The 27048-nt window shown below is 47.0% G+C and overlaps 1 protein-coding gene across 16 annotated transcripts in view; it reads right to left on the reverse strand.

The window, feature by feature from the left end:
* PHLDB1 (pleckstrin homology like domain family B member 1) overlaps positions 1–26793 on the reverse strand; it is a 500781-nt gene extending 473988 nt beyond the window's left edge. For 4 of the 16 annotated variants that reach the window (XM_069614411.1, XM_069614410.1, XM_069614413.1 and 1 more), the window contains exon 1: positions 25904–26791. The gene's annotated coding sequence lies outside the window, so the exon portion shown is untranslated. Of the gene's footprint in view, positions 1–25903 lie in introns of all 16 variants that reach the window. The other 12 variants (XM_069614417.1, XM_069614409.1, XM_069614412.1 and 9 more) reach the window with 7 other exon arrangements.
* Positions 26794–27048: the final 255 nt, after the last annotated feature.

Genomic DNA, 27048 nt, shown 5'->3' on the forward strand with positions numbered 1-27048 from the left:
AGCGGGAAGCTGCCCCCACCCTTCCTGGCGCAGGGGGAGGACAGTGGCGCCCTTATGCTCGTCCCCTTCCCTGCACCACCTTCTGCCTCCACCTGCCTCCACTTCGCCCTCTCCTAGTCCTAGCTGCCCTTGATCCCGCCTCCTCCCATCCTCATCTCCTGACGGCCACTCCGCTTCTCCTGTTCTCTCTCTTCTCCCTTTATCTCCCCTGCTCTTTCTTCATCTCTCCTCCACCATCTCCCCTATCTTGCCCCCTCGTTTTGACCTCTTCACTGATCTCTCTCTCCCTCTCCAAGTCCTGTTTTCTCTTCTGCATTCGACACTCATCCTTATTGGTTCGGAATACGCGACGGAATGGCTGAATGCATGAATGGGGAAGTTGATGGCAATAGCAAGGCGAGGCTTCTAAGCACCCTGTGTAGTGAGCAAAGAAAGCTTCCAAGGAGGGGGGCAGGTGGGGTCAGGGTTGCTGGAGGAGGAAGGTGACGACAGGGGGTGCCCAAATGTCCCCCGATTTCCGCCACCTCCCTGCTTCACTGCACACACTGCTCCCACCTCCATTCTCTAAAATGGGGACCCCCCTCGTCCCACTCTCCTATGACAGGGAGTACTTCCTGTGCCCCTCCCCCACTGTCCACACCTCATGATCCAGGTTGCGTAGGATCGATGTGAATCTGATGCCACGAGTCGAGAGATCAGGCAAATGCACGCATGTTGTATCGCCAGCGGTGCGAGTCCGCGTGTGTTCACTCGACTGCTCCGATCTCCTCATTAACCTCAGCTGAGGACCTCAGACACTACATAATTGTGCCCCAGGCTCCCACGTGCTCAGCAACAGAGCATTGCCCCCCCCCCCCCCCCCGCCCCCAGAAAACTGGCGCACAAGAACGCCTGGGAGAGGCTGCATGTCGAAAGTTACACGTAACGGCTTTGAATAGACTTAAAATGGCTCTCTCCATCCTAAGCAGTGCTCCCGTGCAGCACAACCAGTCCCAAATGGAGTGTGATGGAGTCCTATTAAAATAACTCCGTGCCCCGTCTGCCCCGCCAAGGTGTAATCTTTGCGCCTAACTGACTTTTGCCACTTTTCAATGCATAAGAATAGCTTGTGAAATACATATACAAAACAGTGATTTTAAATTAAATAAACAACCACAACATTTGCTTAAGTTATTCAAGATATCTGTAGCTTGCTATAAGGAAGAGTATCGGGTTTTCAAACTCTTGAATAATCTTAAGCGTTTTCAATGACGCACTGATGCTTGGCGTTTTCAGAGAGTGCAACTAGCAGTGTGCCCGCCTGCATGCGAGTCTCTTGCTTCTGTGTGTGCCCAGCAATTCAGGTGACACTTCAGTAACGAGGCCCAACACGCTTGAAACATGTCTGCCTCGCACTGGTATATTCGGGAAAGATGACTATCCATGCTGTGTGCTGTTGATATGGTGTATGTTTATTTAAGTGAAGACTTTTAGTCTCAGTAGTCACAGCCCACACGTGTTTCGACCTCGAGGGTCTTTATCAAGGATATGGTCCGGGTTTGGGGGGGATCTGTAGTCTCGATGGGGTCCCTGTTAGAGATGTTATGTCATTTTGTGCAGACGTGGTGCACGGATTATCGGTGTTCCCTGCTCGCGCAGACTTTTGTGTTTGGCGACTATATCGAAATAAGGTACCTTACTTGGGAGGTGCGTTCTGAGTGAAAAACCGTTCTTGCTGTGAAGGGATTACGGTGGAAGCCCCATGGGCAGCAAACTACTGAATATGAGCACTGGTCAGGACCTATGACTATTTAGAAGCAACAAGGAAAGTTATATAGACTTGATATTTGAAGTCTTCAGCTACTCAAGGGTGTATTGTGACACCAGCACTACTAATATTATACAAAGGGGAGTAAAATTGAAACCTCCATGTGTGGCCCTGGATTACATGGTGGAGACAAAGGAAATCGAGTTTTTCCCCTGAAGAAAGTTTGTGCAATCAGTGCAATAAAGAACTGAAACATGTCGGGATTTGTGTTAGTCTGAGTTAAAATACTCAGTTTGGGAGAGTTGTTTAAAGCCATTTGTGTGTTTTGTACTGTTTTGTACTATTATATGTGGTTATATGTATGTGAAATTAGTGATTTGTATTGTTTTTATATCTACCATGTTTTGTTGTGTTGGGTCATATTCATGCAAAACATTTTTATGAGTTTTTTATCTTTGTGTAAAAGTTTATTAAAATAATTGTTCGATATTGTGGACAAGCATCACGTACTTGGTCTATTTTTTCACGGCTAGAGGTACAGGGAGGGATTGTTTTACATCAGACCGTCTGTATAGATCAGCAATTTTGAAATCATTGAAACTGTCTCCTTAAATATAAACAGTTGTGGTCACCCCCTGACCGTGTGAGAGAGGGAGTATTCGAAAGGGGTATTGTTTGCCTTTAGTAATGGGCATGATATGTTATTTGGCATTTATATAGCGCTCTATATGATGATCTAATTCTCTATGGTCCCAGTCTTGGGTCCTGGATCGCCCTTTTGGCTTATGGTAGCTGGTCCCGTGTGAAACGCTGTCCTGGATGGGGACCCCGCCCGGGACTACAGATCCCCCCAAACCGGACCATAGCCTTGAAAAAGACCGTAGAGGTCGAAACACATGTCGGCTGACCACTACTAAGACTAAAAGTCTTCACTTAAATAAACGTACACCATATCAAACGCACACAGCGTGGATATTCATCCTCTCCAAATATACCAGCGCGAGGTAGCCAGGATCTTCTCTCTAACTTTACCAAAGAGGTGTGGGCGTCACCTCCACCAAACTGTGTCCTTGCAGCATATAATCACTAGAGGACAGGAAACCCAGAGCACAGCACAGGAGCGTTCGCAATCTAGGGCTCGCCACTCTTCCACTGAAACATGTCTGTGTTTGTATTCCCACGCAGAGGGCACGCAGCCCAGCATGAGACGGGCATGACAGATTTGCATGTATAATCTGTCATTTAGATTGTGAGTCAGTGATGCCCTCAAAGTATGTGTACCCTCTCACATGTTCTCGCTTTGCCGGCATGCATCACAGCCAACCGTACCCCACTAGGGAAAAGCCTGCTTGGGGGTTGTTCTGCTTTCGGTTGTTGTTTGGAAGTGCACCTCCTGCTGTTCAACAAAAACAACAGCTATAAACAGGAAATTGGATTGGACCCCCTCTGTATTTGTGCAGGCGGGGTGATAAACGGTGCAATGGATGAGCCATTGCCCACAGTTATCGCCAGTGGTTCTGATTAATTCAAAGCTTTGCATCCATCAGTACTTGCTACTATAGAAAGAGAAGCCCAACCTTTAGCGAGAACTTACCAGTCATTTCACAGGTAAAAAGATTAACAAAACAAACACATTTCTTTTTAAATGAGTCGTTTCAGATGGTATATTTCACCCAGTGTAAACATGAGGAGGGTGATTGGCTTGGAAGGCACAACATGCCCAGGGAATGGCTTTGTGGAGATAAAGACAAGTGCCACAGGAAAACAAACTTTATTATAAGGAGAGGATGCACTTTTATTTTTTTATTTTTTTTTATTTGCATTTTTAAAGTGCTCACACAGCCAGGGGGCATCGAGGCGCTGTTACAGGAATATGTTTCTTAGTTGCTTATTAATAACGCACTTAATACCCAGAGGTTTCTAAGCACGGTCCCGGGGATCGAACGTGTGTTGCTTCGTGTCGTGTTGTTTCCAAGGCGAGCACGTTGCCGCTGAGCTATTCTTCCGGGTCTTGTCAGAAAAGAAAGCTTCAGACCAGTCAAGAATTTCTAGTCTAGATCTGGAGGTGGTGGAATGCTCCATAAATAGATCTCCCCATATTATGAAGATCTGATTTGGGGGCAAAGAACACTGAGAACTGCTAGAGAATTCCAAAGCCCCACTCCTGCCACTGAGAGGGTCTGTCTGTCTTTCCCAGGCTCACATCAGCAGGTCGGGCAACTAGATATTTCCTGAAGGCCCGTATACCGCCTTGCCCACGAGGCAGGCCTTTCTAGCTCATTTGGCAGGTGGTGGTTATTCACCTGAAATTACCATTTCGAGGGTTAAGCCGCAGGTCCCCATCTTCTAATATGTGGCTTACCCCCAACCCGCTGACAAGGACCGTTGGAAGCCGTGCCATTTGACGATGGGCGGCGGCCAAGACAGCAGGTCTTGCCATGCTTTCCTTGTCCTCAGACAAGCCTGTCCTGCACAGGCAAATGAAGGGGTGAGCACCTGGCAGTGTCCTCAATCCCCCCCGTCCCCCAATCAGTTTTGTTCACGGAGGATATAGGCGCATAAACCATGGGAGAAGCATTTGGGACCGCGCCGTCCTATTGGTCCTAGTCCCTTTTTCACTGTGCTCGTTAACTAAGTTCTAACTCACTGTCAGAACCTGTTTCTTTTCATTCTCACCTCTCTAATTTCACTTACACCCCATCCGACCATTCCTTCACCCGAAATACCTCCTTTCCTTCTGTTCCCCATTCATTTCTTTCCCTACAGCACTCTAAAGAACCCTGGATGTGGCATTAAGCCATGTATTATAAACCTACACACATACCTAAATGTATTATTATTTTTTTAAATATATCACATTACAATATATGGATACAGTGAATGAATTAAATCCCAAATCAGTACCTTAGATATAAATAATACATAAACAAACCAAATGACAATAACAGTTGTCTCAACTATATACATTACATCAAATCCCCGCCTGCACCCCCCCATCCATCTACATTAAACTGACAGAGACTATTATAAATCCATGAATTTCCTCCAAATCTTCTCAAAAAGGGAGTTGTTTTTCTTTTCCCTACCATAGATAGTTCTCTCCATTTCAGCTAATTTGTACATTTCCTTAATCCAATCTTGATGCCCTTGACTTCCAGCCTCTCAAAATCATTTTCTTTCCAGCTGCAGCTCCTCTAAATAGCCATTTCCTTTGGCATGTGTTTAAGTCATCCAATATCTCATTATTCCCCAAGATTAGGCTTTTATACTCATAAACAATCTTTTCACCTAGGACCTCATCTAATATTTCACAAATATTCAGCCAGAAATCGTGCACTCTCACACCTTCCCATAACATATGTTCTAATGTTCCAATCTGGTGTACACACCCCAACAGTCATTTGTGTCTGAAATACCCCTTTTGTCCAGGCTCTCCGGGGTCCAATAGACTCTATTTAAAATGTTTACCCGACTGGACCTTTCACTCAGACTAATGGAGCACAGATTGACATATGTTAATGTAATGTACAAAACGAACACATTCAAAAAGCGTTTGGAACAGATGAGGAAAAAGAGGACTGTGCTTGCGAAGGTATAGTTCAAGGCCATGCTGAGTCTGCATTCAAGAGCAAGCGCAAGGCTGGTGACCATGCAGAGTTTGTCTGTAAAGAGCAAGCGCAAGGATGCTAGCATCTGTCTGCCAATAACACGGGTAAGTCTTGGCGCCATATAACGTCTGTCAATCAATAGCAGCGGAAAGGCTGCAAACCGTGTATAGTTTGTCCTTCAGTGGAAAGGGTAAGACTGGAGACCAGGTAGATTCTGTTTGCTAATAGCAAGAGTAAGGATGCATACCATGTAGTATCTGTTTGACAATTGTAAGGATAAGGTTGGAAACCATGTAGAATCTGTCTTTCAATAGTGAGGATAAGTCTGGAGGCCATGTAGAATCTGCCTGCCAAGACTATCCGAAGAAACAGGCATAATTGACAGGCCATGCGTAACAGATATAGTGTGGCAGTGACACATTGGGATCTTCGTGTAGCACTTATTGGTATTCAATAAAGGTCATGACCTTTTTTGACCACAAATCAATTTCCCCAAGAAGAAGCATTCTAGATTAATTCCCCCAACAGCAAGGGAGTAAGAAGTGGAGAAAGATGTGCAGAGCTGAGGGAAAGGGGGTGCTTGGAGTAGTAGATTTGGATTACCTCTAAACTGTAGTTGAGATATTGACAAGACCCCGCTGAACAATTGTCTAAGCAGTGTAAAACACGCAAGGAGAAAGCAAAAAGGGATCACCTTTTGGTTTTAAATGGTTTCAACAAGATGGATTTTGTATGTGCAAGATAGTTTTCAGAGAGTTACATGCACAGGTGGAATGTGCCTTGCTAATGGTTGTGCCAAGTTGCATGATGCGAATAGGTTTCAATTGTGGGGTAAATACAGCTCCAAGACCGATGAACTGGCCCGGCCATGTTAGGCCCAAAATGTGCAGAAATATGTAAGGCAAGATGTGACTGTCAAAACAAAAGGCAGCATTTAATTCTCAACTGTCACAAATCCAAATACTGTATACAGAGAAACATAGGGTACAAACAAGAAATGGGCCCTGTATTCGAATGACAAAGCTCCAAAACAAAAGGCCTAAATTTCACTACATTATAAAAAAAATGAAAGGCACTTTTCACAAAAAGAAAGCTGCAATGGAAAAATAGAAATGGACATATTCTGCAGCCTGGAAAGAAAGGATCACATGGGAAATGAAACGGAAGTTGCTAGAAGTAAATTTAAAGGCATAGATTAAGAAAACTGGTGGCTTGTCAAAACTATTTTTTAAAAGAAAATGCGAAAATGAAGATGAAAAGTAATATTTTTTTATTTCCAGACATTGTACTTTCCCATGTAGAAAAGTCAGAATGTAAAAGCATCATTTATTTGTTGCTCATAGGAACTGAAGAGCTGTTCTGAGCTCAGTGATTTTTTCACAGCAAGCCACAAGTTCAAGCACTGCATTCCCTCTCTATCTAAAAATCGCTTTGAAGCTCACAGAGCCAAGAAAGGGATTGAGGCTGGACTAAGGTTGTATTGGGGTAAAACACATGGCCACTGTGCAAACAAAGACCCAGCTAATAGTTGTGAACTTTGAATAATCCTCAAGATTTCAATTCAATTCCTGTTGAGGTTCAGGATCTGACTGACAATTGACATGTACCAGGAATTGACCAATGAGAGAGTGGGCAGAGATGTCTTCCTCTGTTGTGATAAGACAAGCAGACCCATGGCCTGGCTATTAAATTTGGAAGGAGCTAATGATTTAATAGTAGGCCATGTCAACAAAGGAGCAGATGGCCTAAACTACATGTTAGTTTCTTGAGGAGAAGAAATGTGAATATCACTGAAGTTAAGCTCATGCCTGTTATTAGGGATGGCCATAGGTTTATGAAGGATCATATTTTGTTTATCATCTTCGGAACCATAATGTGCACAAAAATGACTCAAATATGCTTTGAAAGCTTATGAAAAGACCTATCTGATAAAAAGGAAACCTTCAGAACCAAAGTTATAAGTTGAAATGTGATGATAGTTTCCCAGAAAATGTTACGAAGTGGAGATTTGGGAAGATGGTAGCTTATTGAAATAGATATCTGTATAGAAAATCTTCTGTTGACAACGACAATATTTTTTGAATAAATTACATACATCTGCCATTCGAACCTACAACATCGTGTCAACGCCAGACACATTTAATTAAGTCCGGCATAGTTAAACCAATTCAGATATCTATGTTTTATGAAGGTTATTTGTAAATTGAAAAAAGTGAAAAAAATTGCCATGTTGTAGATACTTGAAGGTGGTGGAGTCATAAACTCCCAAGAATGGAGCCTACTTACTAAAAGGAACCAATCAGAGGAAAGGGGAGGATAGTAGAGGTCCAATCCAAATCAAGAGCCAATAAACTGCCACCTGATAATTTAGATATTTTTTGGGTGCAGTTTAGATTGTAGAAGAGGACACACAATGGGAAAAGGGGGAGCTGTCTGAAATCATCTGCGTGGAAACTGCTGGGAAAATTGCTTGACAACCAACATTGCCTACGAGGTGGATTAGACCAGGAGTAAGCCTAACATTTGGGGGTTACTGGGAGAGGCAAATAAAGGGATGGATTCTGAAAGTCCCTATGTTTCCCCCTCAGTATCCAGAAGCCTTGATGACTTTTCCAGAGCACAACCCCCAGAGCTGTTCAATGTAAGTGAAGTTGTCTAACAGAACCACGTCTTGTAGGAATCTGTGTGATTTAATACCTCCCCCTTCTTGATTGGGTGGGCAGACCAAATAGATCCTTTGTATTTGTACTAAATAATAATTTAATTAACTCCTATATAGTCAACAAACAGAGGGTGAGCTCAGGGGAAATCGAAACCTCTGGTCCCTCTCCTAGCACTGATTAAAGGTATAGTCATTTAATATGAGTGAGTATCCCTTACCTTATTGTGGCCAACTCCAAAATTCCCTAAATCGGAGGAGTATATAAAAAACAAAATTCCCTACTGCTCCTCATTCCCCAGACTCTGCCTTAAAGCAGAGGGGTTTCCATAGTAAACTTAATATCTGGGTTTGTACTGGGGCAAAATTAAATAGAATGAAGTCCCCGATTTAAAAGCACACACTCTATAGAGAGTAGGAAAGTGACTCTTGGTAGAAAAGAGATTCTTCATTGCATAGTGTTGAAGGAAAAAGTTAATCTATATAAAAAGTGTTTTGTTAAAAAAAAAGTGTGTTGTGATCCAACCCTGCTAGCAATCTCAAGGGCACAGGGAGATCAAAATAAAGAGTGCTGCATGTGTGAAATTTCTTTGACCAATTGAAAAGTGTTGCATGTTATTTAAATCAAATTTCATGTAAAGTATTTTGCCAAGCGTATGATCCGGTCTTGTTTCAAGGTGCTGCTTAACTTTTTACATTAAGTGTATTGTGAGAGACCCCATCAATTGAAGTGCTTCTTAGACCAATGTGTCTTTTTACATGAGTGCAGGATTGAAAATACAAATGTGGAATTTTTAATATGTGTGAATTCTATTATCAAAAAGTGAATAGTGTTCTACTTATTTGTATTGAAGCTTTGTTTTGTGCCACGGAATAAGGTGCTGTGTCTTGTGTTTTGTGAAAATATTAATTTTACATATTAATTATTATATATATATTCTTTCTACATACGGGCCTGGCTCTTGGCTTACCTATTTCTAAAGGGAGAGTGATATATGTAGTATGATATGGTTCATAGACAGGGCTATATTGAATTATATAAACAGGTATATTGGTGTGGCACTTTTGATTGGTTGGGGGTGAACAAACTACCTGCATTCACTGTTGCCCTATAAATATACCCTCATATAAAGATTGTCAAATTTTATGATGCAGTTGAAGAGAACACATTCAATCATTTTAGAGTGTTGAGGTGGAAAGGGGGCAGGTCTGTAAAAATAAGGATTGTTGGATCCAGCAGTGTTTTTTTCAAGATAGGAATAACAATGGGCGCATTGAAGTAGGCTGGGAAGGGGCCAGCTGCTAGAGGGAGGCTAAAAAGGGGGCAGAGTTTGGATCAAGCAATAGGTGGAAGCTGTTTGAAATGGAAAGGAACAATGGGAGTGCATAATGCAATGGCCGAGAGGTGGATGGGCGTAATCTCAGCAGTGGAGGGGGAAGAGAATAGTGATAGTGATAAGAGTGTGAGTAGGTGAGAGGAAGGATGGGGGCCATCTAAAAGCAGGGCCATGTTGTCCCATATTTACCTATGTTATGTTTTCCAATATTTAGACTGCGCCCATCACCACCGTAGTGGTCTTACAGTGCCTGGCCTTGTCCAAAAGGTGTCATATTGTGACCATGCCACATATTTATTTATTTAGTTGGTTATTTAAAATGCACTTAATACCCACAGGTTTGTAAGCACGGATGCAGAGATCAAACCCGTGTTGCCCTGCGTCATCGTGCTTCCAAGGCGAGCGCGTTGCCCCTGAGCTGTCCTCCCAAGACACACATGCCTATGTCTAAGATGTATTATACCCCATGCCTCTTTTTCTCCAGTATGACCACCTACCAAGTATTTAAGCCCTGCCTCTGAATTGCTGAATAGTGTATTTCCGTGCTGACCATGAATACATATTATCAAAAGGTTATTTTCACCAGAGAGCTAGAGCTCTCCTTCGGCAGAACTAAATAGAGTGTGTGATTTAACGAGCGTATGCCAATGCGAATGAGCTCTTTCGGATTAAAAAAAAAATAAGGTCATCTAAACAATTTGTCTCCAAAATACAGAACATTTCAGACAAATGGAATGTGTATGAAGAGTCAACACAAAGCCAAAACCTGGAGCCACTGCTTCAGGACATTCTCATGGTACAGATGAACAAAGTGGAGCCCTGGAGTCCATCCCAACTTGAGACAATGATGCCTCCCCGAAGCACATCTAGCTGCGAATACTTCAATCTGCACAGCTGGCTACGAGGCATCGACCCCCAAAACACGAATTGCTTAATAGCAGACAGAGCCCAGCTCCAAATCTGTTATGGACAAGATCTGGTCTCAAGCCGTCTGCCTAAACTTCATGGACGGTCCATGGAACGGCAAGTACAATATGCAGGAGGCGCCCAGGCATAAAACCTGGTAAAATATCTAACCCACAAAATCTCCAATCATCAACCTTGCGCTACTCTGTGCTGAGTCAGCAGAAAATCATTAACAAATCCACAAATTACTAGCACACAATACAGGGAAAGGCAGGCACTCTCTTGAAACCGACCTTGGCCCCGACCTTGGCCCGAAAGCCGCCTGGAAAGCACACTCGGATAGTATGATAAATATTCCCTACTTGGCCTCTAGGCCCAGCTAAGCCAAACAATCATATTGTTCTGTGGGTACAAAATTGCCTCCGACACTAAACCGTCTAGCCCTACAATCACATCGCTTTTTCTGAAGGGCATCCATTGTCGGAAAGTTAACCTAATACGACGCCACCATCACGTTCAATAAGAGGAAAAAACAATATCTTGCATAAACAAGACTACTAAACCACCAAACCCCTCCTTCACCCTCTGACATCAAGTACGGAGTGGACTGCCGGCGACCTAGCACACTTTCACAGGAGCAAAAACAGCCAATAGCTGATCGAAAGCCTGGGCCGCTCTTCCGGCACAACTCCAAAGGAAGGGAAATTACCTGCTACCTCAAAACTGTGTATAGCTGATCGAAAGCCAGGGCTGCTCTTCCGGCACAACTCCAATGGAAGGGAAATTACTTGGTACCCCAAAACAGTCTATGGCTGATCAAAAGCCAGGGCTGCTCTTCCGGCACAACTCCAAAGGAAGGGAAATTACTTGCTACCCCAAAACTGTCTATGGCTGATCAAAAGCCAGGGCTGCTCTTCCGGCACAACTCCAAAGGAAGGGAAATTACTTGCTACCCCAAAACTGTCTATAGCTGATCGAAAGCCAGGGCTGCTCATCCAGCACAACTCCAATGGAAGGAAAAATGTCCTGCTACCCCAAAACAGTCTATAGCTGATCGAAAGCCAGGGCTGCTCATCCGGCACAACGCCAATGGAAGTAAAATTTCCTGCTACCCCAAAACAGTCTATAGCTGATTGAAAGCCAGGGCTGCTCTTCCAGCATGACTCCAAAGGAAGGGAAATTACCTGCTACCCCAAAACTGTGTATAGCCGATCGAAAGCCAGGGCTGCTCTTCCGGCACAACTCCAATGGAAGGAAAATTACCTGCTAGCCCAAAACAGTCTATAGCTGATCGAAAGCCAGAGCTGCTCTTCCGGCACAACTCCAATGGAAGGGAAATTAGCTGCTACCCCAAAGCAGTATATAGCTGATCGAAAGCCAGGGCTGCTCATCCGGCACAACTCCAATGGAAGGAAACATTTCCTGCTACCCCAAAACAGTCTATAGCTGATCGAAAGCCAGGGCTCCTCTTCCGGCACAACTCCAAAGGAAGGGGAATTTCCTGCTACCCCAAAACTGTGTATAGCTGATCGAAAGCCAGGGCTGCTCATCCGGCACAACTCCAATGGAAGAGAAATTACCTGCTACCCCAAAACAGTCTATAGCTGATCAGAAGCCATGGCTGCTCTTCTGGCACAACTCTAATTGAAGGGAAATTACCTGCTACCCGTACAACTCCAAAGGAAGGGAAATGACCTGCTACCCCAAAGCAGTCTATAGGTGATCGAAAGCCAGGGCTGCTCTTCCGGCACAACTCCAATGGAAGGAAAATTACCTGCTAGCCCAAAACAGTCTATAGCTGATCGAAAGCCAGAGCTGCTCTTCCGGCACAACTCCAATGGAAGGGAAATTAGCTGCTACCCCAAAGCAGTATATAGCTGATCGAAAGCCAGGGCTGCTCATCCGGCACAACTCCAATGGAAGGAAACATTTCCTGCTACCCCAAAACAGTCTATAGCTGATCGAAAGCCAGGGCTCCTCTTCCGGCACAACTCCAAAGGAAGGGGAATTTCCTGCTACCCCAAAACTGTGTATAGCTGATCGAAAGCCAGGGCTGCTCATCCGGCACAACTCCAATGGAAGAGAAATTACCTGCTACCCCAAAACAGTCTATAGCTGATCAGAAGCCATGGCTGCTCTTCTGGCACAACTCTAATTGAAGGGAAATTACCTGCTACCCGTACAACTCCAAAGGAAGGGAAATGACCTGCTACCCCAAAGCAGTCTATAGGTGATCGAAAGCCAGGGCTGCTCTTCCGGCACAACTCCAATGGAAGGGAAATTACCTGCTACTCCAAAGCAATCTATAGCTGATCGAAAGCCAGGACTGCTCTTCCGGTACAACTCCAAGGGAAGGGACATTACCTGCTAGCCCAAAGCAGTCTATAGCTGATCGAAAGCCAGGACTGCTCTTCTGGCACAACTCCAAGGGAAGGGACATTACCTGCTACCCCAAAACAGTCTATAGCTGATCGAAAGCCAGGGCTGCTCTTCCGGCACAACTCCAATGGAAGGGAAATTACTTGCTACCCCAAAAAAGTCTATAGCTGATCCAAAGCCAGGGCTGCTCTTCTGGCACAACTCCAAAGGAAGGGAAATTGCTTGCTACCCCAAAACTGTCTATAGCTGATCGAAAGCCAGGGCTGCTCATCCGGCACAACTCCAATGGAAGGAAAAATGTCCTGCTACTCCAAAACAGTCTATAGCTGATCGAAAGCCAGGGCTGTTCATCCGGGACAACTACAATGGAAGTAAAATTTCCTGCTACCCCAAAACAGTCTATAGCTGATCGAAAGCCATGGCTGCTCTTCCAGCATGACTCCAAAGGAAGGGAAATTACCTGCTACCCCAAAACTGTGTATAGCTGATCGAAAGCCAGGGCTGCTCTTCCGGCACAACTCCAATGGAAGGGAAATTAGCTGCTACCCCAAAGCAGTATATAGCTGATCGAAAGCCAGGGCTGCTCATCCGGCACAACTCCAATGGAAGATAAATTACCTGCTACTCCAAAACAGTCTATAACTGATCAGAAGCCAGGGCTGCTCTTCTGGCACAACTCTAATTGAAGGGAAATTACCTGCTACCCGTACAACTCCAAAGGAAGGGAAATGACCTGCTAGCCCAAAGCAGTCTATAGCTGATCGAAAGCCAGGGCTGCTCTTCTGGCACAACTCCAATGGAAGGGAAATTACCTGCTACCCCAAAGCAATCTCTAGCTGATCGAAAGCCAGGACTGCTCTTCCGGCACAACTCCAAGGGAAGGGACATTACCTGCTACCCCAAAACAGTCCATAGCTGATCGAAAACCAGGGCTGCTCTTCTGGTACAACTGCAATGGAAGGTAATTACCTGCTACCCCAAAACAGTCTATAGCTGATCGAAAGCCAGTGCTGCTCTTCCAGCACAACTGCAATCGAAGGGAAATTACCTGCTACCCCAAAACAGTCTATAGCTGATCGAAAACCAGGGCTGCTCTTCTGGTACAACTGCAATGGAAGGGAAATTACCTGCTACCCCAAGATGAAAGCCTAGACTGCTCTCCCACCAAAGCCCTGATAAGAAGAAACCCTTCCGCTACCTCAGGACTAGAACAATCAACCACCGTAGGTTTGAAAGAATGAAAAGCCCTCCCCACAGCTTTGACAGAAGGAAACTGCACCTCACGGATAACCCTGATAAGAGAAAGCTAAAGTCTTGACTAAAACACGTCAAAAGGAAAAACTGGCCACTTCCGAGCTAATATCTCAGCCACTCTACCTCCATTTGTAATAGGAGGAATAACTTCACCTGCATCACCCTCGACATGAACTGATATACCCTCACGGCGTGCCGCCTGGAACACTATAACCCAGGCGCCTGCAACCTGGGCCTCTCCAGGGGGTTTGGACTATAACTCACATGATCCCTCACCATTGACGATGCCAACTAGGATTGATGGGAGTTGTAGTCCAAAAGAGCTGGAGAGACAAAGGTTTCAGACCCATGCTCTACCACAACATCCTTGGATTGTATCGAAAAGATCCTACTTTACCCGTAAGGTTGCATGACACTATTGCTGCGCCTATGATGCGGGAGAAAACCTTTGCCTACTTCATCTCTAAGCTTTTAGAGCTCTTCCTCGGCAGCTCTGATGAGAGGCACAGTTTTCCCCGCCTCACCCTCAAACTTAGACTATCCATCGCTGCACCTCCAAATGGAGAAAATTAAATTCTCCTTTGAGGCTCGTTACAACTCACTCTCCTCACACAACCCAAAAACTGGGCACACTCGACCACCACAATGGCAGTAAGAGAAGCGCCTTCTGATACCCGAAACTTGGACCCCTTTCCTATCACACTTTGAGGAAAATAAACCCGCTGCACTCAAGCCACATTTTTAACAGTAGTAGCAACCAGCGGCCGTCCAGATAGTTTGGCCTACAAAGTCCATCAGCCATATTCAGTATAGTCAATGTTGAGGGATCAGGATCATGGGAGTTGTAGGTCAAAACAGAAGGAGGGCAACACAGGTTGCCCGCCAGGGAGAGGTTCTAGCTAAGAGCAACAAAGGAGAGATTTGCAGAAAAAAGAAGCTTGTATTTTCTTTTACAGGTTTGTGAGTGAGTCAGTGGAATTGCAATTGTCTGTCACTTATCAGAGAGACATTTCAGGTCAAGTCACAGTGGCCCTGCGCGTGTCACACTGCACACCAAAGGCAGGTCAGCATGCATTCATGTATTCAGGGGTGGACTGAAATGACAGCCTGCAAAGGATTGTGGGTATGCACATTTCCTCTTCTGAGTTCTCTCCCTAGCAGTCTCTGACAGAGGCGAGGCCTCTTTCTCCTGGAGATCTGTTGATAGTTTCCTATCACACCAGAGGTTCCGCACAATTGTGTAGGACACTGAACCTTCTCTGCATTGCAGCAGACACTACGTGGCACAGCATTTGGAGGTGGTGCCACTGAAATGACTGCTTTGAATGTTATGTATGTCGGTTTCTTGTGTAGTGCTTTATGCCCTCGAGGCTGCTTTTAAACACTCTAGGATTGTGTTTGCAATCTGGTTACATTAACATCTGGGCATGTTATTTGCCCAGTTAAGCGTGAGTGTTAACGGGGGGTATTTCACCAGCGTCGGAAGGATGGTTTTAGAAGGGCGGGGGTCTCAGTTGCTGCACTCTGATGTTTCGTGAAAAAATATTGATGTAAACAAATATATATATATGGATTATACAATGGGGTCTAGATGCCTATACTGCAAGACTTTGCTGTCACACACTGATTTGCGAAACATTACTCTTAACGATGTGCAATATAAGTGTATGTTCATTACAAGTTCCCTGATATGCCTGTTTGGTACTGAGAAGTGCTGGGGCTATTACATGAAATGTATAGCAGCTCAGCCTAGAAGTGCTGGCACTGTCTCATTAAAGGCGGAGAAGCTTCAGTGGGATGTACTGATGCTGCCCCAGGAAAAGTATAGAAAAGAGGGCGAGAAGTGCTGGCACTGTCTCATTAAAGGTGGAGAAGCTTCATTGAGATGGGCTGAGGCAGCCCCAGGAAAAGTATAGAAAAGAGGGCGAGAAGTGCTGGTACTGTCTCATTAAAAGTGGAGGAGCTTCAGTGAGATGTACTGATGCTGCCCCAGGAAAAGTATAGAAAAGAGGGCGAGAAGTGCTGGTACTGTCTCATTAAAGGTGGAGAAGCTTCATTGAGATGGGCTGAGGCGGCCCCAGGAAAAATATAGACAAGAGGGCGAGAAGTGCTGGCACTGTCTCATTAAAAGTGAAGAAACTTCAGTGAGATGTACTGATGCTGCCCCAGGAAAAGTATAGAAAAGAGGGCGAGAAGTGCTGGTACTGTCTCATTAAAGGTGGAGAAGCTTCAGTGAGATGTACTGATGCTGACCCAGGAAAAGTATAGAAAAGAGGGCGAGAAGTGCTGGTACTGTCTCATTAAAGGTGGAGAAGCTTCAGTGAGATGTACTGATGCTGACCCAGGAAAAGTATAGAAAAGAAGGCGAGAAGTGCTGGCACTGTCTCATTAAAGGTGGAGAAGCTTCAGTGAGATGTACTGATGCTGACCCAAGAAAAGTATAGAAAAGAGGGCGAGAAGTGCTGGTACTGTCTCATTAAAGGTGGAGAAACTTCAGTGGGATGGGCTGAGGCGGCCCCAGGAAAAGTATAGAAAAGAGGGCGAGAAGTGCTGGTACTGTCTCATTAAAGGTGGAGAAGCTTCATTGAGATGGGCTGAGGCGGCCCCAGTAAAAGTATTGAAAAGAGGGCGAGAAGGGCTGGTACTGTCTCATTAAAAGTGGAGAAGCTTCAGTGAGATGTGCTGAGGCGGCCCCAGTAAAAGTATAGAAAAGAGGGCGAGAAGTGCTGGTACTGTCTCATTAAAGGTGGAGAAGCTTCATTGAGATGGGCTGAGGCGGCCCCAGTAAAAGTATAGAAAAGAGGGCGAGAAGTGCTGGTACTGTCTCATTAAAGGTGGAGAAACTTCAGTGGGATGTGCTGATGCTGCCCCAGGAAAAGTATAGAAAAGAGGGCGAGAAGTGCTGGTACTGTCTCATTAAAGGTGGAGAAACTTCAGTGGGATGTGCTGATGCTGCCCCAGGAAAAGTATAGAAAAGAGGGCAGAAGTGCTGGTACTGTCTCATTAAAGGCGGAGAAGCTTCAGTGAGATGTGCTGAGGCGGCCCCAGTAAAAGTATAGAAAAGAGGGCGATAAGTGCTGGTACTGTCTCATTAAAGACGGAGAAGCTTCAGTGAGATGTGCTGAGGCGGCCCCAGTAAAAGTATAGAAAAGAGGGCGAGAAGTGCTGGTACTGTCTCATTAAAGGTGGAGAAGCTTCATTGAGATGGGCTGAGGCGGCCCCAGTAAAAGTATAGAAAAGAGGGCGAGAAGTGCTGGTACTGTCTCATTAAAGGTGGAGAAGCTTCATTGAGATGGGCTGAGGCGGCCCCAGTAAAAGTATAGAAAAGAGGGCGAGAAGTGCTGGTACTGTCTCATTAAATGTGGAGAAGCTTCATTGAGATGGGCTGAGGCGGCCCCAGTAAAAGTATAGAAAAGAGGGCGAGATGTGCTGGTACTGTCTCATTAAAGGTGGAGAAGCTTCATTGAGATGGGCTGAGGCGGCCCCAGTAAAAGTATAGAAAAGAGGGCGAGAAGTGCTGGTACTGTCTCATTAAAGGTGGAGAAGCTTCATTGAGATGGGCTGAGGCGGCCCCAGTAAAAGTATAGAAAAGAGGGCGAGAAGTGCTGGTACTGTCTCATTAAAGGTGGAGAAGCTTCATTGAGATGGGCTGAGGCGGCCCCAGTAAAAGTATAGAAAAGAGGGCGAGAAGTGCTGGTACTGTCTCATTAAAAGTGGAGGAGCTTCAGTGAGATGTACTGATGCTGCCCCAGGAAAAGTATAGAAAAGAGGGCGAGAAGTGCTGGTACTGTCTCATTAAAAGTGGAGAAACTTCAGTGGGATGTACTGATGCTGACCCAAGAAAAGTATAGAAAAGAGGGCGAGAAGTGCTGGTACTGTCTCATTAAAGGCGGAGAAGCTTCAGTGAGATGGGCTGAGGCGGCCCCAGTAAAAGTATAGAAAAGAGGGTGAGAAGTGCTGGTACTGTCTCATTAAAAGTGGAGAAACTTCAGTGGGATGTACTGATGCTGACCCAAGAAAAGTATAGAAAAGAGGGCGAGAAGTGCTGGTACTGTCTCATTAAAGGCGGAGAAGCTTCAGTGAGATGGGCTGAGGCGGCCCCAGTAAAAGTATAGAAAAGAGGGTGAGAAGTGCTGGTACTGTCTCATTAAAGGTGGAGAAGCTTCATTGAGATGGGCTGAGGCGGCCCCAGTAAAAGTATAGAAAAGAGGGTGAGAAGTGCTGGTACTGTCTCATTAAAGGTGGAGAAGCTTCATTGAGATGGGCTGAGGCGGCCCCAGTAAAAGTATAGAAAAGAGGGTGAGAAGTGCTGGTACTGTCTCATTAAAGGTGGAGAAGCTTCATTGAGATGGGCTGAGGCGGCCCCAGTAAAAGTATAGAAAAGAGGGCGAGATGTGCTGGTACTGTCTCATTAAAGGTGGAGAAGCTTCATTGAGATGGGCTGAGGCGGCCCCAGTAAAAGTATAGAAAAGAGGGCGAGAAGTGCTGGTACTGTCTCATTAAAGGTGGAGAAACTTCAGTGGGATGGGCTGAGGCGGCCCCAGGAAAAGTATAGAAAAGAGGGCGAGAAGTGCTGGTACTGTCTCATTAAAGGTGGAGAAACTTCAGTGGGATGGGCTGAGGCGGCCCCAGGAAAAGTATAGAAAAGAGGGCGAGAAGTGCTGGCAATGTCTCATTAAAGGTGGGGAAGCTTCATTGAGATGGGCTGAGGCGGCCCCCGGAAAAGTATAGAAAAGAGGGCGAGAAGTGCTGGTACTGTCTCATTAAAAGTGGAGGAGCTTCAGTGAGATGTACTGATGCTGCCCCAGGAAAAGTATAGAAAAGAGGGCGAGAAGTGTTGGTAGTGTCTCATTAAATGCATGAAAGTGCCTGTGAGAGGTGTTGGTACTCTCCCATTAAAAGCAGAGAAGCCTTGGTGGCAAATGCAGATACTGTCCATTTAAAAGCACATGTCAGGGTGAGAAGTGTCAGTATTGTCTCATTAAAAGTATAAAAGAGCCGATAAAAAAGTGCTCATATTGCCCCATCAAAAGTAGAGAAGCCCCAGTGAGAAGTGCTGGTACTGTCCGATTTAAAGTGGGAAAGTCCTGACGTGAAGTGCCGTTACTGTTCCATCAATAGTTTAGAAGTGTTGGAATTGTCGCATTAAAATGATAAAAACCAGGGTGAGAACTGCTGTTACTGTCCCAATGAAAGAACAGAAGCCCTGGTGAGAAGGGCTGGTAATGTCTCATTAACGAGTGAGATACCCCAGTGAGAAGTGCTGACACTGTCCGGTTAAAAGAATAGAAACTCCAGTGAAAAGTGCTGTTACTGTCCTATTAAAAGTAGAGAAGCTCTGATGGAAACTGATGCGTTATACAATAACCACATTGCAACTATGCTGAAAAGTGCCAGTACTAATGTGTTACTGAGATGAATAGACGTCACTCAGACTGAGTTAACCTATTAGCCAGGGGTGGACGGGGAACCAAAAGAGGCCCTGAAAATAATGTTCAAAGCTGCCCATATTAAGCATGTTCAGCAAGCACAACCCTTTTCCTATGGGAACATTTGGAAATACCACACAAAAGAGGCCCAGGGTGCAGAGGCCTACCGGACATCTCCAGAGTTCCCTGTAGGCCAGTCCACCCCTGCCCAGGGTGCAGAGGTCTACCAGACATCTCCAGAATTCTCTGTAGGCCAGTTCACCCCTGTCCAGGGTGCAGAGGCCTACCGGACATCTCCAGAGTTCCCTGTAGGTCAGTCCAACCCTGCCCAGGGTGCAGAGGCCCACCAGACGGTATCCAGTCATATTTTCGAATACTTATTTTCGAAACGCAATTTCGTCGAAAACATTTTGCTGAAAAAAATGTTTTCGAATGTATTTTTTTATTTCTATTTTTTGGGGGTTTCGTTAGTAAAAAAGTGTTAAAAAAACAGGGTTTTGGGGGGAACCCCCATTTAAAAGAAAAAAACATTAGAAAATGTTTTTTTCGGCAAAATGTTTTTCGAGAAAATGGCATTTGAAAATAAGACATGCGAAAAAGTCACTATAAACCCCACCGGACATCTCCAGAGTTCCCTATAGGCCAGTCCACCCCTGCCCATGGTGCAGATACCCACGGGACATCTCCAGAGTTCCCTATAGGCCAGTCCACCCCTGCCCAGGGTGCAGAGACCCACGGGACATCTCCAGAGTTCCCTATAGGCCAGTCCACCCCTGCCCAGGGTGCATAGGCCTACCAGGAAATCTCCAGAGTTCCCTATAGGCCAGTCCACCCTGCTATTAACTGACTGTGCCCATGACCCCTTCAGCCCCCCCCCCCCTTCACGCACCCCCAGTTCCCCCGTTTTAAGCCCTGCCCCCGTGGCAGCTTCTACCTCAGAGTTATTGGACAATGTGACACCACAGAACAATGCGCTTTACAAAAGCGTGGGAGGGGGTGGGCAGAGTCAGACTCACCATCTGTCGCTCCAACACCAGGCCGAGCCACAGACATCTCCCTGTGGATGTGGGGGCAAGATACTGGTCTTTTCAAGCAACCGACTGCCTGACCCCCATCCTCCCCTCGGCCCTCACCCTGTATCAATTATTAGCATCTGCAAAGCGAACTCAGCCTTCATTCTGAGCTTCCGCCCTCTGGGACATTTTACAAAGTCTTCATCAAAGCAAAGTTTATATTTCATAGCAGAATTACCCACAGCTGCAGAAACATCTATGAAAATCCCTCTTACACCCCCATGTTTGCAGGATACAAACTGATCTCCCTGCTACTTACATTCAGCGCAAAGCGCAAACCCCGCGCATATAGAAGCCCTTTCAGCACCTGCCCTATGCAGTAAGGTGTGCGCTCTGTGCAATATGCACAGTGCGCCAAATGTGTGCTATGCGCAAAATGCACACAACGTGTAGAGCGCATATTCTCTGCAAGGCTCACACTGCGCAAAAGGTACACTCTGCACAAAATGCACACTGGACCCGATTTGCAAAGATCGGAACTGGAGCAAATGAGAGAATGTTTGCCCCCATTGCTTTATACCCGATTCAGAAAGGCTAAAACAGGTGCAAATCTGGAGATGTCAATAGCATCCCTGTGGAGCTCTTGCACAAATCTTTGAGAATCACATTTGCACGTGAGCATCTCAGAGATACCACTGGCATCTCCAGATTTACTTCAGTTTTAGCCTTTGTGCATCAGGTGTAAGGGAGCAGGTGCAAATCAGCGATTCTCATAGGCAGCTCTGATTTGCTCCAGTGCAAACGTTTGAGAATAAAGGTCACTCTGTGCAAAGTGCATATGATGCCCAATATGGACGCTCTGTGAAAGACCCACACTATGGAAACAGAAGCCCTTTGTGCACTACGCTAGGGATCTGCACCCTTTGGCTCTCCGGATGCTTTGGACTACAACTCCCATCAGCCCCAGCCAGCATAGCTAATGGCGAGGGGCCGTGGGAGCTGTAGTCACAAAAATATGCCGCGCCACCGGTTGCAGAGCCCTGCACTAGACGTAGCCTGTAAACAGATTCCAAGCAAGTGGCAGGCTCTGCTAAGAGCCACGACCTGTGCAAAATGCCTACACTGTGCAGTATGCACGCTCTGCGCAAGACGCACATTGAGCAAACCTCAAAGGGTCTGATACGCAAAGGTTTGCACTGGAGCAAATCAGAGACGGCTGTGAGCATTTCTGATTTGCACCTGCTACCTTGCACCTGATTCACAAAGGCAAAACTGGAGCAAATCTGGAGGTGCCTGAATCACCTCTGACTGAGATGCTCAAGTGCTAAAGTAATTCTGCAAGATTTGCTCAAGGACCTCTCAGAGAAGCTCCAGCTTTAGGCTCAATGAGTCGGGTCCCACTCTCCATAAAGCCACTCTCCGAAGGGAGCGGGAACAGTCGGGAGCGGTGTTCCACGACATTTATTGTTATCTGTTCACCTTTCCTCTACTTTTTATGACCATATTCACCATTCTATACAGAGGATTTTTCCATTCATGTCCTTGTGCAAGTGTGAAGTTATAATAGGAGCCCAAGGGCCCGATACATGGCATTTTTTGCACGGTTCAAGGTGGCTTTGCACTGCTGAAAGGTGACTTTGCACTGCTGAAAAGTGACTTTGCGCTGCAAAGTCACGTTTCACCAATTCAAAGTCACTTTAAACCGTGCAAAAAATTCCATGAATCGGGCCCTTAGTTACTAGTCACTTAGACTATTGTAATGTCTCGTACGCAACACTGCGTCACATGTTGAACTATGGTTCTGCCTACCCTCTCCCCTGCCGAGACCTCACTTTTACCACTGCATAAAACTCACACTGTGTAAAATGCACACTATTCACAAACTGTGCACCATGCACAAAACGCACGCTCTACACATTGGCATGTGCTCTTCGCAGGATATATGCTATCCACAAAGCACACACTTGTTTCAAACCTCATACGCCGACCAGCTTTAGGCTCTATGAGTCGGGTCCCACTCTCCATAAAGCCACTCTCCGAAGGGAGCGGGAACAGTCGGGAGCGGTGTTCCACGACATTTATTGTTATCTGTTCACCTTTCCTCTACTTTTTATGACCATATTCACCATTCTATACAGAGGATTTTTCCATTCATGTCCTTGTGCAAGTGTGAAGTTATAATAGGAGCCCAAGGGCCCGATACATGGCATTTTTTGCACGGTTCAAGGTGGCTTTGCACTGCTGTAAAGTGACTTTGCACTGCTGAAAAGTGACTTTGCGCTGCAAAGTCACGTTTCACCAATTCAAAGTCACTTTAAACCGTGCAAAAAATTCCATGAATCGGGCCCTTAGTTACTAGTCTCTTAGACTATTGTAATGTCTCGTACGCAACACTGCGTCACATGTTGAAGTATGCTTCTGCCTACCCTCTCCCCTGCCGAGACCTCACTTTTACCACTGCATAAAACTCACACTGCGTAAAATGCACACTATTCACAAACTGTGCACCATGCACAAAACGCACGCTCTACACATTGACATGTGCTCGTCGCAGGATATACGCTATCCACAAAGCACACACTCGTTTCAAACCTCATACGCCGTTCAAGACTGACACTCTCCTAGGGAGGCACACTGCACAAATGTGCACACTTCAGAAAACGTGCATTGGGCACACATGTGTACACTGCGCAAAACGAAGTTCTGCACAAGATGCACACTGCACCAAAATGTACACTGGCCACCAACTGCAGCAAAGTGCATACGATGAGCAAGATGCCCAGACTGGAAAAAGTGCACGCTCTCTGCAAGACTGACGCTGTGCTCTGTACGTGCAAAGTGTATACGATGAGCAAGATGCCCAGACTGGAAAAACTGCACGCTCTCTGCAAGACTGACGCTGTGCTCAAGGTGTACACTGTACGGGGGCTCCAAGGGAGGGGATTCTTAGACAGGTCCAGTGGAGGATAAGAGGCCCCCTTGCCCTGCTGGCAGTATTCTCCTCAGAGCCTCCCCACCGGGCAGCGAGAATGCTCCGTGTATATGACATGATATGGCATTTATAACGCGCCTATACACAAGTGTTTCAGGGCGCTAGGCCAGGTGACATTGAGATCGCACAAGTGCGGGGGAGGGGCGGGGGGGTGCTATATCATTAGACTGGATATCAGTGCAGGTGCATCACCTTAAAACTCTACAGGTGAACAGCACACCTGCACAGCATTAAATGTATCATGAACCAAGTGTAAAATAATACAGATATAATGTGCGGTTCATAATGACATCACAGCTTCCCGATTATAATGCAAACAGCTTCTTTTGACAGCATTGTACATTAAAGAGACGCTGTTTCAGTGCACTCCAGGGACTATGGGTCCGATTCATAGACTTTTTTGCACGGTTCAAAGTGACTTTGCACTGCCGACACAAACCCTGATTCATGGAACTGTGCAAAGTGTATGTTTGGAGTGAAAAGTCAGTGCAAAGTCATTGTGTACTGCAAAAATGACTTTGTACTGACTTAACACTGCAAAAATACACTTTACTTTGCACAGTTTCGTGAATCAGGGTTTGTGTCAGCAGTGCAAAGTCCCTTTTCAGCAGTGCAAAGTCACTTTGAACCGTGCAAAAAATTCCATTAACCGGGCCCCAAAAGTTAGGCCTATCCCTGCACCTAACCCAAGGCCTATCCCAAGACCCCATTCCTGCCCAAAGCCCATTCCTGTCCAATGCTCATCTCCAACCAGAGGCCCAACCCTTCACTGTAGCCAATCCCAGCTTTGAACTCCAGGCCTATCCTAGGTTCATGCCTGCCTGAGGCCCATTCCCACACGTAGGCCCGTCCCAATCTCAAAGTCCATCAGCAGCCCAAGGCCCATCCCAACATCAAGACCTCCCACCCTAAAGTCAATCCCTGTTCCAAGGCAGATTTCTTCCCTGAGACAAATCCCAGCTGTGGGGACCCACACCTTCTTCAAGACCCACCCCTAACTGAAGCCCATAACAGCCAGATGGCCCATCATGGATACAAGGCCCACCCCCACTCCAAGGCCCATTCCTCTGATCAGTTGTGTCACAACTTGGGGACTTTCTAAAATGTTGGTTCATTTACCCTATTTAGCACCAGTTAAGGTATGGTATGTTAATGTTAATGGATCTTGCATCGCGCACTGTCGCCACTTGCGCGGTCTCTTAGCGCTCAATAGATCTGGTCTACATGCTGCCATCACAGTTAAGCCTTGACTCTAAAATTGGCTGCACATTCCGTAAACTTGCTCTCGCGGTTTCTAATCAATAACGGATCACAGTTAAGAAACACGCATCCCAGCTAACACAGCCTGTATCCACCCCAGTGATCGAAGTCAGCGGGAACGGTCGGGAGCGGTGTTCCACTACTTTTATTTTTATCTGTTTACCATTCCCCTACTTTTTAGGGCCATGTTCACCATTCTATGCAGAGGATTTGTCCATCTGCAAGCCTAAGGTTCTATCAGGAGCCTTAGTTACTAGTCACTTAGACTAGTGCAATGCCCGGCTGCAACACTTGGGCATATGTTGCACTCTGCTCCCGCCTACCCGCTCCCCTGCTGAGACCACAGTTCCACTACTTTGTTCGGTACACTTGATCCAGCCTCATGTGCTGGACCCCTAATAAGTTGCCAAACACCCGTTCCTATCACTGCCTCCCCTCCCCCCATCACTTCTTATTTTATATCCACAGATGACGACACCCCGGCGGGGTCTCAAATCTCGGAATAGATCAAGCGCCGTGAGACCACTGCGGTGGGCGCAGTAGAAACACTGAACAGCGTAACATTTAAAGCGTGTTCTTGGCGTCCGTTTCCAGCGCATGTCTATTTCAGCTCAGGACATTAGGGTTGGAGGCTTTTGGCTATTACACAGAACAGCATATCGCCAGCGTCTGCATGTACGGGCCTTACACGTCACCTCGGGGTCCTAAGGCTGCACAGGGCACTGCGCCTGCGGCTTCCAGCTGTGCGTGCCACGGACCCCAGGGTCACTAATATCCCGATCATCGACCGATGGGGCACTTTATTCGGTAAATTCAGGGGACATAATGAAGAACGCGCGTGTTCATAGTGCCATCCAGCCAGTAGTTATTCTAACGCCAGATAAGGGTATCCCCACCCCCAACTCCCGGTGGCTTTAAGGTCTAAACACCCTCTACCCTGGCGACGAAATTCGGGAAGAGTCTGGGGACTTTGTGGCGTCTGGCAGACAGCGCCTGGAGGCGGCTCAGCTCACGGCCAGCGCTGCGTTACCCCTGTGATTTAGCGTTGGTTATAGGGTCTCCCCCGAGGCCGAAACATTGCAAGTGGCGCCTCCAGGCTCATGCTGGGCGCTGAGATTGACGTTACAGGGACTGTATAGCGCTGCGTTACTTGCAGATTTGGTTTGCGGGGTCCGAGGCGCTGCCTTGGGGTTTCGCTGCAGATGGGTTGCCGAGGTAAACCAACCACCCGAGAGGCGGTAGAGGGGGTGGGGGGTGCACATTGGAGGGGTTTGACTGCCAACCCCGGGGTTAGTGCCCCTCCCGTATGTGTCTCTTACCTCAGGGCTGGGGGTTCCAGGTGTCCACGTCCGGGGGTGAAGAGGTCCCCACTGCACTGGCCTTGAAGGGTCGGGGCTTCCAGTCCTTGCAGTGTCCCAGTGGGGGTCGCCGGATTCTTGCTTCTGTGTAGGAAAGGGTTTGGGGCACAGGTCCCCGAGTTGTCCGAATCCTTGTGGAGGGGACGAAGTTCGGGGAGGGGGGGGGGCTTCCTCCTCAGTTGCTCTTTGATGTGGTGGGTGGGGTGGCTGATTACACAGGAGGTGGGGATTTAAAGGCTGTCCCTTAGAGTCCGTGGGGTCAAGGGGTCCGGGCAGGGAGGCCGGCGTTCGGCTTCTTTTCGCGCTGTCCTTCCCTCAGTCTGCGTCCCACCCGAACTTCGAACTTGCGGAGCCGGGGCCGGATCACATCGGGTCCGTCCTGCGAACTGCGGGGCAGCTCTGACGCCGGGATGGCAGGTCCAGGCCAGCCCGCCCGCCCGCCCCAGGGGCTGGAGAGGGAGGGGTGCTGGCTGGGAGGAGGACCAGGAGTGGACCTGGGCCAGGGGCAGGGCGGGGTGACGGGAGGACCGGAGCAGGTCCAGAGCCAGGCATACAAAGAGCCAGTGATGGGCTCCTGGTGCCAGGCTCGGCAGCAGGGAGGGAGGGTCCGCACCACCAAGAGCTCAGTCCAGGGGGGCTCTCGGGTTAGGGAGGAGCCCCTCTGGTAAATCGAGGTTAGCGAGAACTAAACTAAAAGTGACTGTACATGGTAAACCACACACCTCCCAAGAGGAGGGCGGTGTCCCGCCTGCGCTGCTCCCCACACGCGCTGGGCAGACTAGTGCGTTAACGGGGACAAAGCGGAGAAATGCATGAAAAGGCGCTATTCTAGGACAGTCCCTCCCAGCGCGGCAGCTGGTGCCGTGACCACAGACTGCTATAGCTGCTTTCCCGAGGCCAGATGTGACTTGGGGAGGGAGGGGCCTCTTTGTGTGGGCGGTTCGTTCCCAGCACACGACACTCTTCTCCAAGTGAATAAATGGAATTATTCTATAGCGCTGCTCTAGTGCGTGTCGAATCGCCTCACGGCGCTGCCAGTTTGCAATGAGCAACGATGGGAACACGGAGAGGGGAGTGGACATGGCTCAGTTTCACTGAAGGCAGGA

This window comes from Ambystoma mexicanum, chromosome 9, assembly GCF_040938575.1.
Source record: "Ambystoma mexicanum isolate Mex_15411 chromosome 9, UKY_AmexF1_1, whole genome shotgun sequence".
In the NCBI taxonomy this organism is placed as follows: Eukaryota; Metazoa; Chordata; class Amphibia; order Caudata; family Ambystomatidae; genus Ambystoma; species Ambystoma mexicanum.